Below are 15,517 nucleotides of genomic sequence, written 5' to 3'. Positions count from 1 at the left end.
AACAAAAAAAAACTTAATCTCAACTTAAATAACACACTACCTTAAGTGTGTTCAGTTATTAGTATACTTAGTCCATATAATGTGTTTGAATGTGTACTCAGTCCATGTAATGTGTGGATACTTGCATGTTCAAATAATGAATGAGTGTGTACGTGTAGCGTAGAAGTGGACCTGACGACAATGATGAACTTGACACTTGCAGCAACAGTCACGGCGGTCAGCGTTGAACCGACCAAGAAGATCTCAGGAGTCACGGCACCAATGTGACGGATTCACGGCACCAGTGTGACGGACCCGTCAGCAGAACCAGCTTGTTTCACGACACCCCTCACCAATAGCACAGCAGCACACGCACACCCTCGTTCATGCTTTCATCCACTTTTATTCTGGAAAACAACACGTAAATATTTTTTACTTCTGTCGTGGTGAAGTGGCTACTGCAGTTACTGCCAGCCGCAGCACAGAGAATCAGAGACTGCTGCTAAAACAGCACATATATTGCAAGAACATATTTAAGTGCCTAATATATGGCTTTACAATATTCTTTTAGAGAATATAAAACACAGCTTTGAAAAGTATTATGGACTGTCTCTGCGTTATCAGTAAAAACTTACAATAAAACATACATATTAAAATGGATGGAAATCAGCATTTCACAAGTTTTATAAAAAATAAAAAAAATAAAAATAAAATAATAATACAATAACAGAACATTAACAGATAAAGATTCAAATATTACATACCTCTAAGACTATAATTAATAAAAAAATTTAGGCTGCATTTTTACAATTTTCAGAACCACATTGTGGTTCTGGAATGTTTCATTTGGAGAGCCCTTCTGTTCTTGATAAGCGCCACTAGGGCGTCCCACCTTTCCCAGGGTACAAACCACAAGCTGTACACTCTACAAGTTTTGTTTTTGTGTGATTTTATGTTCTCAGGCACTACTTTAAAGATGTAGCACATCATATAATGATGAATAGACACTGAAGAGAGACGATCCTTTAATTATTATTATTATTATTATTATTATTATTTTTATTATTATAATTACCAGTAGTAGAAGTAGCAATGGTGTTAGTGGTAGTATTATGAACATAATCACTAAAATTTAATTGATAATTTCCTCTTTTTTCCATATTTCTAGGAAGCTACAAAAGAGCTCATGCAAATTGCATGTTATGTTTGCTCTGTTTTGCATCCTAATAGAACAAAATTGAAAATAAATAATTTTCTCCCAAAGAAATTATGACTATATTTTCTTAAATTATATTTATTGAGGTATTAAAAAGCATTACATTTGGCTTTTAAAATGGTGCAAGAACCCTGGTTTTGTTTGGTAGGTGTAAACTCGTTTATAGAAAAAAAATTAGTAATCTATGATGTAATTATTTTCATGTAGTAAACTGAGCTATTCAACTGCAGTTAACTAAACTAAAGCACTGAACAAGAGTCATGAATCAGGGCTTTGTTAGCTAGCTACTGTTAGGTGAGTGACTGCCTTTAGAATACTATATTTAAATACTAGCTTTGATTACAGAACTGAATGTTGCATGCTATTTTCTTCTCACTGATATTTTTTTTTTTCCTCAGGTACCTAGTGTTTTTCTACTTCTCCTATCCTGTTTTCTCACCTCCACGTGGCAACAAAGATTTAGTAAGTATAAGTTAAAAATGTACACGTCAAAATGTAGTTCATTTTGTAATTTGTATGGACTGTAAATTATTTACAGTCCATGGGATAAAAATATTTACAATAACAAATGTTTAGAGAAAGCATGTTAAAAGACTAAATGATTTCACAGGACAACAAAACTCACTGGGCTTACAAAGTTTGATTTTGGACAAGGTTGGATGTGTTGGTTTTTCAGGTATTTTCAGCTTATTTGATAGATAATCTAATTGATTCATCGTTCTTTTTCTTCATTCACAGGTGCTCTGTGAATGTGGCCTTGCAAATTGTGTGACAATTCGTTACCTAGTACTAGGTATGAGTTAAAACATTTTAGGCTGAGACATTTCCACCATAGCCTAGTATCTTCACCTACTCTCTCTCCTCTTGCTTTTGGGGCTGATTATTGACTAGAAGGTGGCAATTTCCAACAGGTGAGTGGTAAATGGGGAGAGAGAAGGTTATGATAGGGAATGGTTGGTCTTTTCTCTTCTCTGTCACCCTCCCTCCAACCATCCTCTTACTCCTATTGTCCTCTCTTAGGACAATGCAAGACAACTCACTTTTTACAGGTGCTGAAAAGTTGAATAATTTCAGAGTTGAATCATTACAACTTTTCAATGCTGCCCAGCACCTCCCCTGTTGATATCATTGTAAGATCAGGTTTTGTCAGTAGGTAGCAAAAAACTGGACAAAACACAATGTGAGTCCGCTGTAAACTTTTGTTTGATGCACACTCCACCAATTCCTGACTGGAAGACAGCCTCTTTATTTCCTGTATTTTCTAACTACTGTTTTAAGTGATTTATCAGGTGCCCAGACTCAACTCAAACATTTGAGAGCAAGACTACTTCTTCAAAGGATATTTGTCAGATTTTTAATTGTCACTATGGTAGAAACGTGCACAATATTCGAGAGTATTACTGAACACCTGATTGATTAATCTTTTAAACTTATAATAAATGGAGAAAATTAAATACCTTCCTGTCAGGAAGAAGTAGAGCTTGTGCATAAAGTCAATTATCCCACTGAGGAGGGCAAGAAGGAGAAGAAGGAATGCATGAGTGAGAAGGTTTGGAGAGGGTTTGATAGGAACCTTACCCTTACAGAGCTTAGGAGAGAGGAGTTGAGTAGAGAAGGCAGAGGGTAGAAGAGAGGGAGAGGTTTGCCTCCTTTTCTTAAATTTTCCCTGCATCAATGAACAGTCTATTTGGTTTCATAATAACAGATCTCTAAACAAAATAAGTGCAGGTTCCTAGTTTACTACTGTAAAGGATAATTGTCAGTTTTAATTGTTGTTGTCACCTTGATAGAAAAGTGCACAATTTGACAGTAGTCTGTGTATAATCTCATGTTAACAAGAACACAAAATGCATCCTTGTGACTTTTTCTTTCGTTCCAGGCTTTTAGGAGGTGGTCAAAGGTCATTGTTACCATGAACTTGCATCTATCTCATTCTCATGAATGCATATATGTAGTGCTTTAAAAAAATAACTACAAATTAATACTTTGGCCTAAGGGGGAGCTGCTTAGATTTTGGTGGTCATGGTTAGGGTCACACAGAACATCATTCTGTTCTCTTTATATTCCAGGACATTGAATCCAGAGAGGCTGAGGCAGAGATTGCAGAGAAGACCATGGGCATCTACACTGTCTGAGCAGAGCGACATGGTTCTGATTGTCCAGGTGATGGACACTTTGCTGATGTTGGTGTTGTGCTGGAAGGCATGGTTCTCCATAACCTGCAGAGTGTCAGCCATGCCTGCGTGATGCTTTATGGACTGATTTATGCACTCAGCTTGAGTTATCCAAAAAGCCTGAAGCGTACATTTGAGGTGTACTAGAAAACCCTGATGGATCTGGACTCAACTAAGCTTACACCAAAAGTACAGGCGCTAACTCTAATTGGATCAGTGATTCGGTTGACAGACACACGATATTTGTTGAAATGGTACCTTAGTTCTTGAAGGGTATGCCAGCGAAATAGCTGTTTGATAAATTTGTACCTTGGTGTCGAAGCAATCAAATTTTGTTCAGAGATCTGTTATGTAGATACCAAATAAACTGTTCATTGATGCAGGGGAAATTGAAGGAAAGGAAACAAACCTCTCTCTCTCTTCTACCCTCTGCCTTCTCTACTCACCTCCTCTCTCCTAAGCTCCTGTAGGAGTAAGGTTCACTCCTCTCCTATCCAACCTTCTCAATGGGGATGGGTAGTTTCTAAATGTTAGCTGGCATTGTTGTAGTGGCTCAGCTCAACCCAGATTTTAAAGGAGTTAAAGGAAAGCTCTGGTGTGAAATTGACTTTGGCTGTAGTAAAATATGATGAAGTACTAACCTTTGGTAAATATCCCACCTCTTTTCTCCCACAACTTTGAGATACAGCAATTTTTAAAGCAAAAGTAGCTCCACACCTCATTGGTAGAATCTGCAGAGCCCTGACATCTAAAACGGGGCATTAATAACTTTAAAATGCACACAAAGTTAATAAAAAAAAAAACTGTTTACAAGTTTTTACTACTGCCAAAGTCAATTTTACACTGGAGTCCTCCATGTTTGTTAAACAATATTTGCTAAACAAAAAGTACTTCAGTTCCTACCAAAGTGTGTTGTCACTTAGCTAAGTCTTCTTTTTTTCTTTTAATATTGAAGGAACATTTTTGACAAAATTGGGTCTTGTGCCAAACTTTCATTTAATTACATAAGTATGACTGAAATATGATTTTAAGAAACTATAATTTCGGGTCTCTTTTATGTTCGGCTTTATTATTAATAAAGCTTTGTTTAATCAACAAGGGGGTCTGATTGTTCTTATTATGATTGTACTGAATGGAAATGAATTACATAAATGTGATGCATTTTGATTTATTTGGTTTATTTCTAAAACGTAAAAGACGTAATTCAAATAAATGTATGCAATTCGTTTTGAATAGGTAACCTGATTACGCTTATTATAATTCAAACTGTATACTTTATGTATTTAAAATAAATACTGTCATTATTGTTATTAATTTAGAGTAATTATAATTTATTAATACTCAATACATAAACCTGATTATTATGCATTTAAAATAAATAAGCTGTATTACACGAATGAATATGCATCACATAAGGTTTATTTGATAGGTTTGTGTTAAAATTACAAAAAAAAAAGTAAATGGGAATTTGTCATGTAATAAAATTACATAAATCTTAAAAGTTAGGGTTAAATATTTCTGTGAGTGTAGGGATGGGATTGACAGAAACAGCAACAACAACTAAAAGGTAGATAGAATAAAATAAGAAATAAAAAAGCATAAAAAACAGCATTATAATAAGGTATAAAAATTATTTTAAAAAATGATTTTTTTTTAATATTGAGATATAAAAACAAATAAGGATAAAAATAATAATATAAGAGTAGTAATCATAAAATCATAGGTAAAAAAGGTAATAGAACTAATAAAAATTAAACTACAGATGAATAAATAAAAAAATAAACACATAAAATAGTAAAATATAAACAAGCAATAACTAATAATAATAAAAGAAAAGTAAGAAACAAAGAATAAATGTTAAAAAACAGCTAAAACAAACCAACATCAAAAATTAAAAAAGTTAACTAAAGCAGTAAAAAACTAAAAAAAATTAAGAAAGAAACTTAAAACATACCAAAGATCATAAAAAAACTAAAATGTGCTAAAACAGTGGCAGGCTGTCTGAAGGTGGTTAGAAACTAGGAGTTTAAAATTATTTAGTGACACCAGCGAGCTGAGCTGGTGTCTCAGTTTACAGTTTCTAAACTGAACCATCAAATGTTTATTACATAATTATATGATCCACTACATTTTATTGTATCATTGTAACGTTTCATTTACTGTTTTATATAAAAAGGGTTATTATAAATTCTGTATATATATATATATTCGGCAGAACCAAGTTAAGTAAATTAGTCTGGCCCTCTAAAACCATTCCAATTTCTTATGTGGCCCCTTGGGAAAATTAATTGCCCACCCCTGCTGAATACTCTTTGTATGAAACAATAAAATACAAGACCCTGCGTTTACAATGCTTTAAAAGATATTTTAAATAACAGTTAATGTATAATTATACATTATTATATATTATCTTAATTTTTACTTACTCTGCTGCATATCAGATTGCGTATAGATGTATTCAGCTTCTCTTAATTTAAATATAAACACAGGAGCCTGAACTAACGGTAGTTTTTCCCTGAGTGAAATGATCACGCGCTCTATTTTGAGATGCGGCTCTAATGGCTCTTCTTACTGTGGAGAGCCAGCTCTTTCGGCTCCCCATATATATTTTTTATATTATTAATTAATTAATAGCTTAAACCTAATTTTATAACATTTTGTTTCATTATTGACATTTTTAAGCACGTGTGATGAGTAAAAATGCTGCATAACAATGCTTTATAAATAAAACCTTTATTATAACCAATTATTAAATTATCACAAAATAGCATCACTTCCACAAAAATAACTTAAAATAAATTAAACAGTTATAAATACAATCACCCACCACAATAGGAAAAAGTATTAAAGCAGCTTCATAACAAAAAAGGTGCCACAATACAAATATAAAATACAGTGCTTTTAAATTCAAGTATAAAACTATAAAGAATAAAAAACGTGAACAACACATTAACAGCTGCCGACGAAGGCAATACAGCTTGGCCAATTGCCTGCCGTTTCCACAAAAAAGTGGAGATAAACTTTTTTTTCAGTGTTTTCCCACCACATTATTAATTGAAAGCTGCGTGTGATTGGTGGAGCACACGCTTGATGCGGGCAGTGGAGACATTAAGGCACCGACTGAGGAAAAAAACTATCCGCTCTGTAGCACTGGAAAAAGCAGAGCAAGACGCGCAAGGAGAAGGAGAGTGAGGGAGAGTTGGGGGCGGGGGGTCAGCGAGGCACCGAAGGACAAAAAAAACTGTCGGCTCCGGTCTGCAGCATTACGGTGAATTTACACTGCTCCGACGCGACAACGCACAGCGACGGATCCCATTCATTTTCAATGGGAAGCGCCGCCTCCGTCAGACGCATTCGCGCGGTGCATCATGGGTCCGATGCGTCGAGAGCGGGGGATGCGATGCGATGAAAAGTTGAGCCGAGCTGAACTTTATGCAAATGAATCCGTCCAACGCGATGCGTCTGTCCAATCAGAGACCAGGTGTTGGCCTGATACGTGTCTGCAGCGCAGTGTCTGAAAACATTTAGTTCCGCTTTCAAGCGTCCAGAGAAGCCTGGAAGAGAAGTTTCAGGCTTCCCTGTGCTTTATAAAATCCCTGCTGATTTACAGGGACTCTGTCAGCGAGGAGAAAGGCTGCTGTGATTTTTGGAGTCTCTGGTGGGTTTTTAAAATATTAATATGTAATTTAATTGGAAAAGTTTGCTTTTTTCAGCTTATATACTGCTCACTAGACAGTGTAATGAAGCTCATTCAAACATTTATATCTATAAAGACACATTTATATTTATTAATTATTGGAAATAATAATAGCTTATATAAAAAGCATTTCCCATTTATTAAAACGATTCAATTGGACGACGCAGGGAAAGCCTTTGTCACGCCCACATGCGACCGGTTGGAGGGGGGTAGTGCGACCGTGTGCGTTGTCGCGTCGGAGCAGTGTAAATTCACCGTTACTGTACGTCCACACCGAACGCGATAAAATCGCTCTGTGTCGCTCGTGCAGCAGGCGATGAGTCGCTTGGGGGCGTGTCTCACTCAACGAGCTGTCGCTGGTGGGCGTTTCCAAACACAGGCACTCAGACAGCAAGAATACAGAAACAGCCTGTCTACACAATTCTAAAACATTATACACTCGTACAAACGTTTCGCATTATTTAAAATGCACGTCATATGCATAAAAATGATTATCTATTAATCTCCTTATGTGTTAAAACATTTATTAATGTAAAATGTGTTAAACCTGGCTTTCAATGAATGAGGTAAGCCCTCTGCTCTGAACACAAAAAGCTGGCACTGAATCTGCTGATTTCTTTTAACCAATAAGCAGTGTTCCCTCAAAAAACGAAACAAATGGAGGGAAACTGTACTACATAAATACTAAACCCCTCTCAAAACCTCCATTTTGCGAGCGGAATAAATCTTCAGTAGGAACAGAAAATCAGATCAGCGATTTCAGGCCGGACACCGGACATATGAGAATCTGTTTCTGATTGGTAGTCGCCGCCGCGCGTCACTGCTCATTTGCATAAAGTTGAGCTCTCGTCAACTCTCTCGCATCGCTCAAACCGCCCGTATGGAACGCCAAAAGGCCCAAAAAACGCCTGGACAAGACGCCTTTTATAGAAAAGAACGGCGTAAAATACGCCGTTCTGTGTGGGTTTTACGCCGTAATATACGCCGTATGATTTCAAGACGCCGTAATATACGCCGTATGATTTCACGACGGCGTTAAAAACGCCGCTAAAAGCACAGAAAACGCCGTTTCCCCCGGCGTTTTTCGACCCTTTTGGCGCGCCGTACAGAGCGCCGTCTCAGTGCAATAAGACGGCGTAAAAAGCGGCGTTTAGTGTCTCTCTTGACGCCGTAAAAAGCGGCGTAAAAAGCGGCGTTTAATAATAAGATAATGAGCTCCACCTTCCAGTTTTGAAAGCCAATACATTTAAACTATGTTCAGCCAATGCTCTTACAGAGAGACTCAGTCTAAAGCAATTCACTGCAGATCCGAGCTCCTGAGCTCTTCAGACACAGTTTTTTAGACACAATTAACAATATACCATCTATAGACATTCCCGCTGGTGCTCATGCCTTTTATTAGTCTAATATTTATGCTGTATCAATGTAAAAATAAACTCTAGGTTTAGGTGAAAGCAAAATGCTGTGCAGCTCCCCACTTTTTTTTTTATCCAGACGGAAATCACATCACCTTGTCAGTATATCACACATGAAGAACCCTATTGTTGCAAAAACATCAGGGTTTCAATAAATGAATTTATTAATTTATTAAATTAGTTACAAATTATATTAGGAAGCTGATTCTTCTTATTTTTATTCTTATTAAAATATTATAATTATACAGTATAATTATATTATATTATATATATATATATTATATTATATAAAATTATATATTATAATTATATGTTATTATTATTATTATAAGATGTAAATTATTCTTAATTTACTATGAATATTATTGTTTTGTTGTTGTTTAAGCATAATATTATTAATATTAGTTTTTATGCTTCAGCAGATCCGGTAATTTTTCTATTTCCATAAGGAAACAAGTAATGTCATTTACAGACATAGACTTACAAGTTACATATTTATAATATTTATATTTATTATTATATTATATTTACTTCAGTCGCTTAGAAACCTTCATTAAATTATTAATCTGGCTCTTTACTTTGGAAAATCTATTCAATATCCAAACTCATTGGCAAGCCCCACGCACATTATGAGTGTCAACTTATCTCATCATATTCTATTATTATGTAACATCAATTAGCTGATACACATACAGGCAGTACAATACACAGTATTTATTATAAACACACAAACTGACCACAGCTAGCCTAACTCACTCCAGTCTAAATGCTGGACAGCCTGGATCATTAGCTTAAAAAAGCGCTGTTTAATTTTGCGTGCGTGTATGCATTTTTCTTGACGCGGCTCCGAGACAAAGTGGATCTTTCGCGCTGCGTGGGGAGATTGATTTTGTTACTAAAATTCTTTAATTGTAGTATACTTTAAGATTTGAATATTTTTAACATATTAGAGAGACACTTCTGTAAAAACAATTAAAACATCCCTAAAAAGGGGCTATAGCAACGTTCCTGTGTATAGACACCTATTCACGGTTTGCGGATGTCTTATCAAGTCTTGTCATTTATTTGCCCTAAAAAAGGCCTTTAAATCTTACTGTAAATCCTTTGAATTTAACATTGTTGTTGTGTACTTTTTGCAATTTTCATATTTTCATAATTTTGTCTCTGGTGGTCTTAAAAATCATTTATTTGCACAAACAGGGGCAAATCAGCCTGGCATTGATTATATATATATATATATATATATATATATATATATATATATATATATATATATATATATATATATATATATATATATATATATGTATTTTTATTCTTATTAATTCTATTTTCTTACTCAATGTTGTCAGTCCCTTTTAAATTGTAAATGCTCGGCTACACTGGAAATGATGTACTCCCGAGAGGAAAAAAAGGTTTATTGATTGAATGATTGAATGATCGGTAAATTGAGCTATCCAGGGATTGAGAGTGTTCTTCGTGGAGTATAAATTTAGCCGTCATCCTGCTCTCTACCAACACCTCCGTGTCCTTGAATATTCAGCTGTCGGGGTGTTTTTTTAAAGTGTTTTTTGGTTTATCACTGTATATCTTATAAACATTTACGTTTCCTTACATTTTATGATTACTAACACTCCTGTTATTTAGATCCTTCAAATAATATAAATACTGATACAGTACCTGGCCAAATAGATTTTCCAAAGTAAAGAGCCAGATTAATAATTTAATGAAGGTTTCTAAGCGACTGAAGTAAATATAATATAATAATAAATATAAATATTATAAATATGTAACTTGTAAGTCTATGTCTGTAAATGACATTACTTGTTTCCTTATGGAAATAGAAAAATTACCGGATCTGCTGAAGCATAAAAACTAATATTAATAATATTATGCTTAAACAACAACAAAACAATAATATTCATAGTAAATTAAGAATAATTTACATCTTATAATAATAATAATATTATATAATTATAATATATAATTTTATATAATATAATATAATATATATATATATATAATATATTATAATTATACTGTATAATTATAATATTTTAATAAGAATAAAAATAAGAAGAATCAGCTTCCTAATATAATTTGTAACTAATTTAATAAATTAATAAATTCATTTATTGAAACCCTGATGTTTTTGCAACAATAGGGTTCTTCATGTGTGATATACTGACAAGGTGATGTGATTTCCGTCTGGATAAAAAAAAAAGTGGGGAGCTGCACAGCATTTTGCTTTCACCTAAACCTAGAGTTTATTTTTACATTGATACAGCATAAATATTAGACTAATAAAAGGCATGAGCACCAGCGGGAATGTCTATAGATGGTATATTGTTAATTGTGTCTAAAAAACTGTGTCTGAAGAGCTCAGGAGCTCGGATCTGCAGTGAATTGCTTTAGACTGAGTCTCTCTGTAAGAGCATTGGCTGAACATAGTTTAAATGTATTGGCTTTCAAAACTGGAAGGTGGAGCTCATTATCTTATTATTAAACGCCGCTTTTTACGCCGCTTTTTACGGCGTCAAGAGAGACACTAAACGCCGCTTTTTACGCCGTCTTATTGCACTGAGACGGCGCTCTGTACGTCGCGCCAAAAGGGTCGAAAAACGCCGGGGGAAACGGCGTTTTCTGTGCTTTTAGCGGCGTTTTTAACGCCGTCGTGAAATCATACGGCGTATATTACGGCGTCTTGAAATCATACGGCGTATATTACGGCGTAAAACCCACACAGAACGGCGTATTTTACGCCGTTCTTTTCTATAAAAGGCGTCTGGTCCAGGCGTTTTTTGGGCCTTTTGGCGTTCCATACGCCCGCTTCGCGTCGCGCCGCGCCGCGTCGCTGCCCGTCGCCCAGTGTCGCTCGCTCTCATTGAAAATGAATGACTTCCGGCTGCTTTGTCGCTCGCGTCGCGTTCGGTGTGGACGCACAGTTACATAGATGGGAGCTGTTGGGAACAGGAGGTATCCTGGCCCCGCGCACTGCACCCGCTTCTCCTGTTTCCCACTAAACAAAGAGACGTTGAAACGACGTCTTTTCTAGGTCATTTTTGCACGTCCAATTTTGGTCTCCTGAAGGTGCAGACTGTGACGCCAGACGACGTCTTTTTTCTGACGTCTTCTGCACGTCCAGTATTGACGTCCCCCAGACCTCCGGATAAGGGCTAATTCTAGTTTAAATTAAGTCGTTGTGGACGTCTTTTCTACGTGAAATTTACATGTATACGTTTTTATAGACCAACTACTTTGAGGCTCCCTGCATAACAGTGCCATTTCAGACGGTGGCAACTGTTCCATTGTTGGAACTGGAAACGCATACAAAGCTAAGCCAAACAATTAGGTTCACAACCTTCTGGAACTAGTTATGCACGTTAGTTATACACAATATGCTTTACAAATAAATGCATTTCAACCCTCTCACTTTTTCCAAAACATGTCAACCTGCAAAGAACCAGTAAAAGCAAGGAATAAATGAATTACCCCCATCTTACCACTGTTGATTTTAAATTGACCCTTTCTGTTTGGGGAAACATTAATATAATAATAAAAATAATGAGTAAATCTCATTTGGGGTTAATGCCTTTATTTTACATCAACATAACATACACCTTAGATTCACACCATAACAATTTCACTAAACATTTACCTTCCCTTAAAACTATTACAGCTTTACATTACACCTTCCCATAACAATATTATACCTTCCCTCAACACTATTACACCTTTACATTATACCTTCCATCAACACTATTACACCTTTAACATTACACCTTCCCTTAACAATATTATACCTTCCCTTTAAACTATTACACCTTTACATTATACCTTCCATCAACACTATTACACCTTTAACATTACACCTTCCCTTAACAATATTATACCTTCCCTTAACACTATTACACCTTTAACATTACCCCTTCCCTCAACACTATTACACATTCCCTCAACACTATTACACCTTCCCTCAACACTATCACACCTTTCCACTACACCTTCCCTTAACACCATTACAACTTTCCATTACACCTTTCCATTACACCTTCCCTTAACATCATTATACTTTCATTAAGATTCTAGGTCCTGAGAGACAGCGGTGTGTCCTCCACGTCTTTGTGGTGCATGTTTGAGATGCTCCGAAGTACACATCCATATGAAGTCCTCGGTGGCCGTCACATTTCATGACTCCATCTGCACAAGTAGAAAAAGACAAATTAGAAATCTCAGCTAAGCTAGCTAACGCTAAGCTAACGGCGGGAATACACATTTAACACCTGACGAGAATTATCGTGCCGTTTTAATTCTCACACATCATATTAAGCTATTTTAATTTATTTTTGTCCCACAACAAACTATATTTTTAAATTGCCTTATTTATGTAATATTAACATAAACTTACTTCTTCATGCTATTCAAAAAGCACTTGATATTGCCCCCAGTTGCCTAGGTTAATTGTGGGCGCCACAAACTTATATAACTTAACGCTAGCTTAGCGAATTTAGCCAAAGACGGTTCTTTGATTTAGCTTAGATTGGCTTATCAGTCTAGCTCTGGTTAGTGCACTGACTTAATGACCGGACAATGCTTCTACGTTAAAGCTTCGGTTACAGTAAGTTAAATATTATTGGCAATAAGTAATTCCAATTCCATTTTAACTATGGCCACTGTTTAGCTATCGTTAGCTAGCTAGCTAGTTAGCTAGTTAGCTAACTGCCTGGGAAGTGAGGCAACGCCAGCAGGTTCAGATGATTTAAGACCACAGAGCTAAAACAACTAACACTACAAATACATCAACTTATACATATCGTCTTACCTTACAGCTTAGTGGCAGCTGAGTCCGGTCCGGAGCGGAGCTGAGCTGAGCGAGCTGAACTGAACGAGCTGAGCTGAGCTGAGCTACTGCAGCAGCCAAAAAATGTTGAGCGTGTTTTGCCTCCGCATATCAGAGTGGAGTTTATGATGACGTGCGGTCTCAGCAAATCAGAGTGGCATTGACTGGTTGAAATCAAACTTAACAATTTTCCACATAAATTGCATTTCCAAATAAAAATAAAAACATACGTAAATAAATACCTACATTCGTTAATTAATTAAATAGATAAAAAATATAATACTCAAATAAATAATTAGAAATAAATGATGCTTAATCAAAAATAATCTATATTCATAGTGATTAACAATATTGATTAGGGCTGGGGCCGTATTGATTTTTTATAACCGCGGTAAAAAACTAACGCATCACCGCGATATTGCGGTTAACCGCGAGACCCCAAACCACCCCCCCCCCCAAGCCCCCCCTTCTTTTAATCCCGCGTCAGCCCGCCACATACACAGTTTTGCCGCACCTGCCCCGCGGTCCTAAATAAATTTAATAAATTACATTTAGTGCTTAAAATAAAAAAAAAAAATTATTAAAACCGCGCTGAATAGTGCGGTCACGTTTCTTACCACATTACAAAAAGAAATCGGTGTGTGTGTGCGCGTGTCGGTCCATTCTCCGCTCCTTTTTTGTGCTTAGGGTTTTTTGTTGCGTTCATGAGAATCACTGCCTGATTATTACAATTTTCTTAACTATTTATTAATTTGCTCCCGCATCCTCTGGATTGATTAAACTCCTGTTCCCGCCAATAACAATTCAGTTCTGTCTGTGCCGCAAGATATCCTGACGGGACCCGCGTGAACAGAAGTGGTTAGAGTTAGGTGGAGCTCTGGAAAGGAAAAAAAACAAATATCCTAATACCAAAATAAAAAAACGAATATCTACTCAACGAACGAATATCCGAATACCCGAATATTCGGGTCCAGCCCTAAATTATTTAAGAAAAATCTGTAAATTAGCCTACAAGAATGATGTCTGAATGATGATCGAATATAATTAAACATGGTTTAAGAACATTGAGCTTAAGCCTTATAGCCCAAGACATAAGTGTGTAGATTATCCAGGGCTTGACAGGGCAATCCTGCATTTAAAGTGCGCTGGAGCTGAGAGGAAGACTTGGATTAAATAATTTACCAAAACAGCGGACACTGTGGGATTTTTTAATCAGGTGATGTGGACAGCTCACATTGTAGGGCTGAATCTTTTGTTGTGTATAAGCAACGCCTGCAGTTGCAGAGAAACTAAGAAATTAAGAAATCGGCTCGCAGGAGACAACCGACCAAAAAAAGACATTAGCCAGAGGTGCAGACACCACTTTCCGGCAAATCTTGCAGATGATTCTCTTCTGTTCTGAGTCTTTTTCTTCCTTTTTTCTCAACTAACTGAGCCTGCCCTGTAGCTTCCATTTCCGAGCCAATATTAGTGCTGCTAATCTTCACTCTCTTCAGCAGCCTCAATGGAGCAGGGGACTCCAGAGCTGTTCTGACCTCAATGAGTACCACGCACCGCGTTTTGCTTAACCCATTCGCTGCCGCGCCAGTGCAGCGGCAGCACAGATAAATGACAAAAATCGTTTATATTCGATATTATGAATTTTGAGATCGTTTGACACCAATATCGCTATCCCGATCAAAATGACACTTGACATATTAATACTGAATTCACCACAGTTGTGCTTATATGGAGCATTTTACTACCGCTCAAAACGCAGTCAATCAGATTTGACAGCCATAAAAAAATGCAATAATGACGGTAATGAGCTCATCACCGCGGTGACGTCCCATAACCGCGGTATTGCGGTAATAAAATTATCGTCACAGCCCTAGGAGTGGGTGGATGCCAGTGTTTCAGGGTGCCTCCGTGTCTAAATCCCAGGAGATCAGCAGTTTCTGAAATACTCAACACTAACAACCATACCACGTTGTAAGTCACTTATATCAGCTTTCTTCTCCATTCTGATGCTCTGATGGTTTGAACTGCCTAAATGCATTGAGTTGCTGCCATGTGATTGGCTGAGTTGACATTTACCCAGAGGTGGAAAAAATACCTTTACTTTGCTAAAATTCTACTTGAGTAAAAGTAAAAGTACCCATCTAAAAATCTACTCGAGTAAAAGTAAAAAAGTACCCATCTAAAAATCTACTCGAG

The 15,517-nt window shown here is 36.4% G+C and overlaps 2 protein-coding genes and 1 long non-coding RNA gene across 6 annotated transcripts in view; 1 reads left to right on the top strand and 2 right to left on the bottom strand.

Annotated features, from left to right (window-relative positions):
• Nucleotides 1–15,517, top strand: part of ankrd52a (ankyrin repeat domain 52a) — an 82,736-nt gene that overhangs the window by 29,776 nt on the left and 37,443 nt on the right. The window lies entirely within an intron of this gene.
• Nucleotides 1–15,517, bottom strand: part of tmem18 (transmembrane protein 18) — a 58,207-nt gene that overhangs the window by 36,166 nt on the left and 6,524 nt on the right. The window lies entirely within an intron of this gene.
• Nucleotides 12,060–12,658, bottom strand: LOC125780565 (uncharacterized). The gene is made up of 2 exons (XR_007423846.1): nt 12,250–12,658; nt 12,060–12,215 (listed from the first exon to the last, which is right to left on the bottom strand). It is a non-coding gene; the product is annotated as an uncharacterized LOC125780565 (long non-coding RNA).

Source organism: Astyanax mexicanus, chromosome 13 (genome assembly GCF_023375975.1).
Source record: "Astyanax mexicanus isolate ESR-SI-001 chromosome 13, AstMex3_surface, whole genome shotgun sequence".
NCBI lineage: Eukaryota > Metazoa > Chordata > Actinopteri > Characiformes > Acestrorhamphidae > Astyanax > Astyanax mexicanus.
This window is presented reverse-complemented; position numbering and strand designations above follow the sequence as displayed.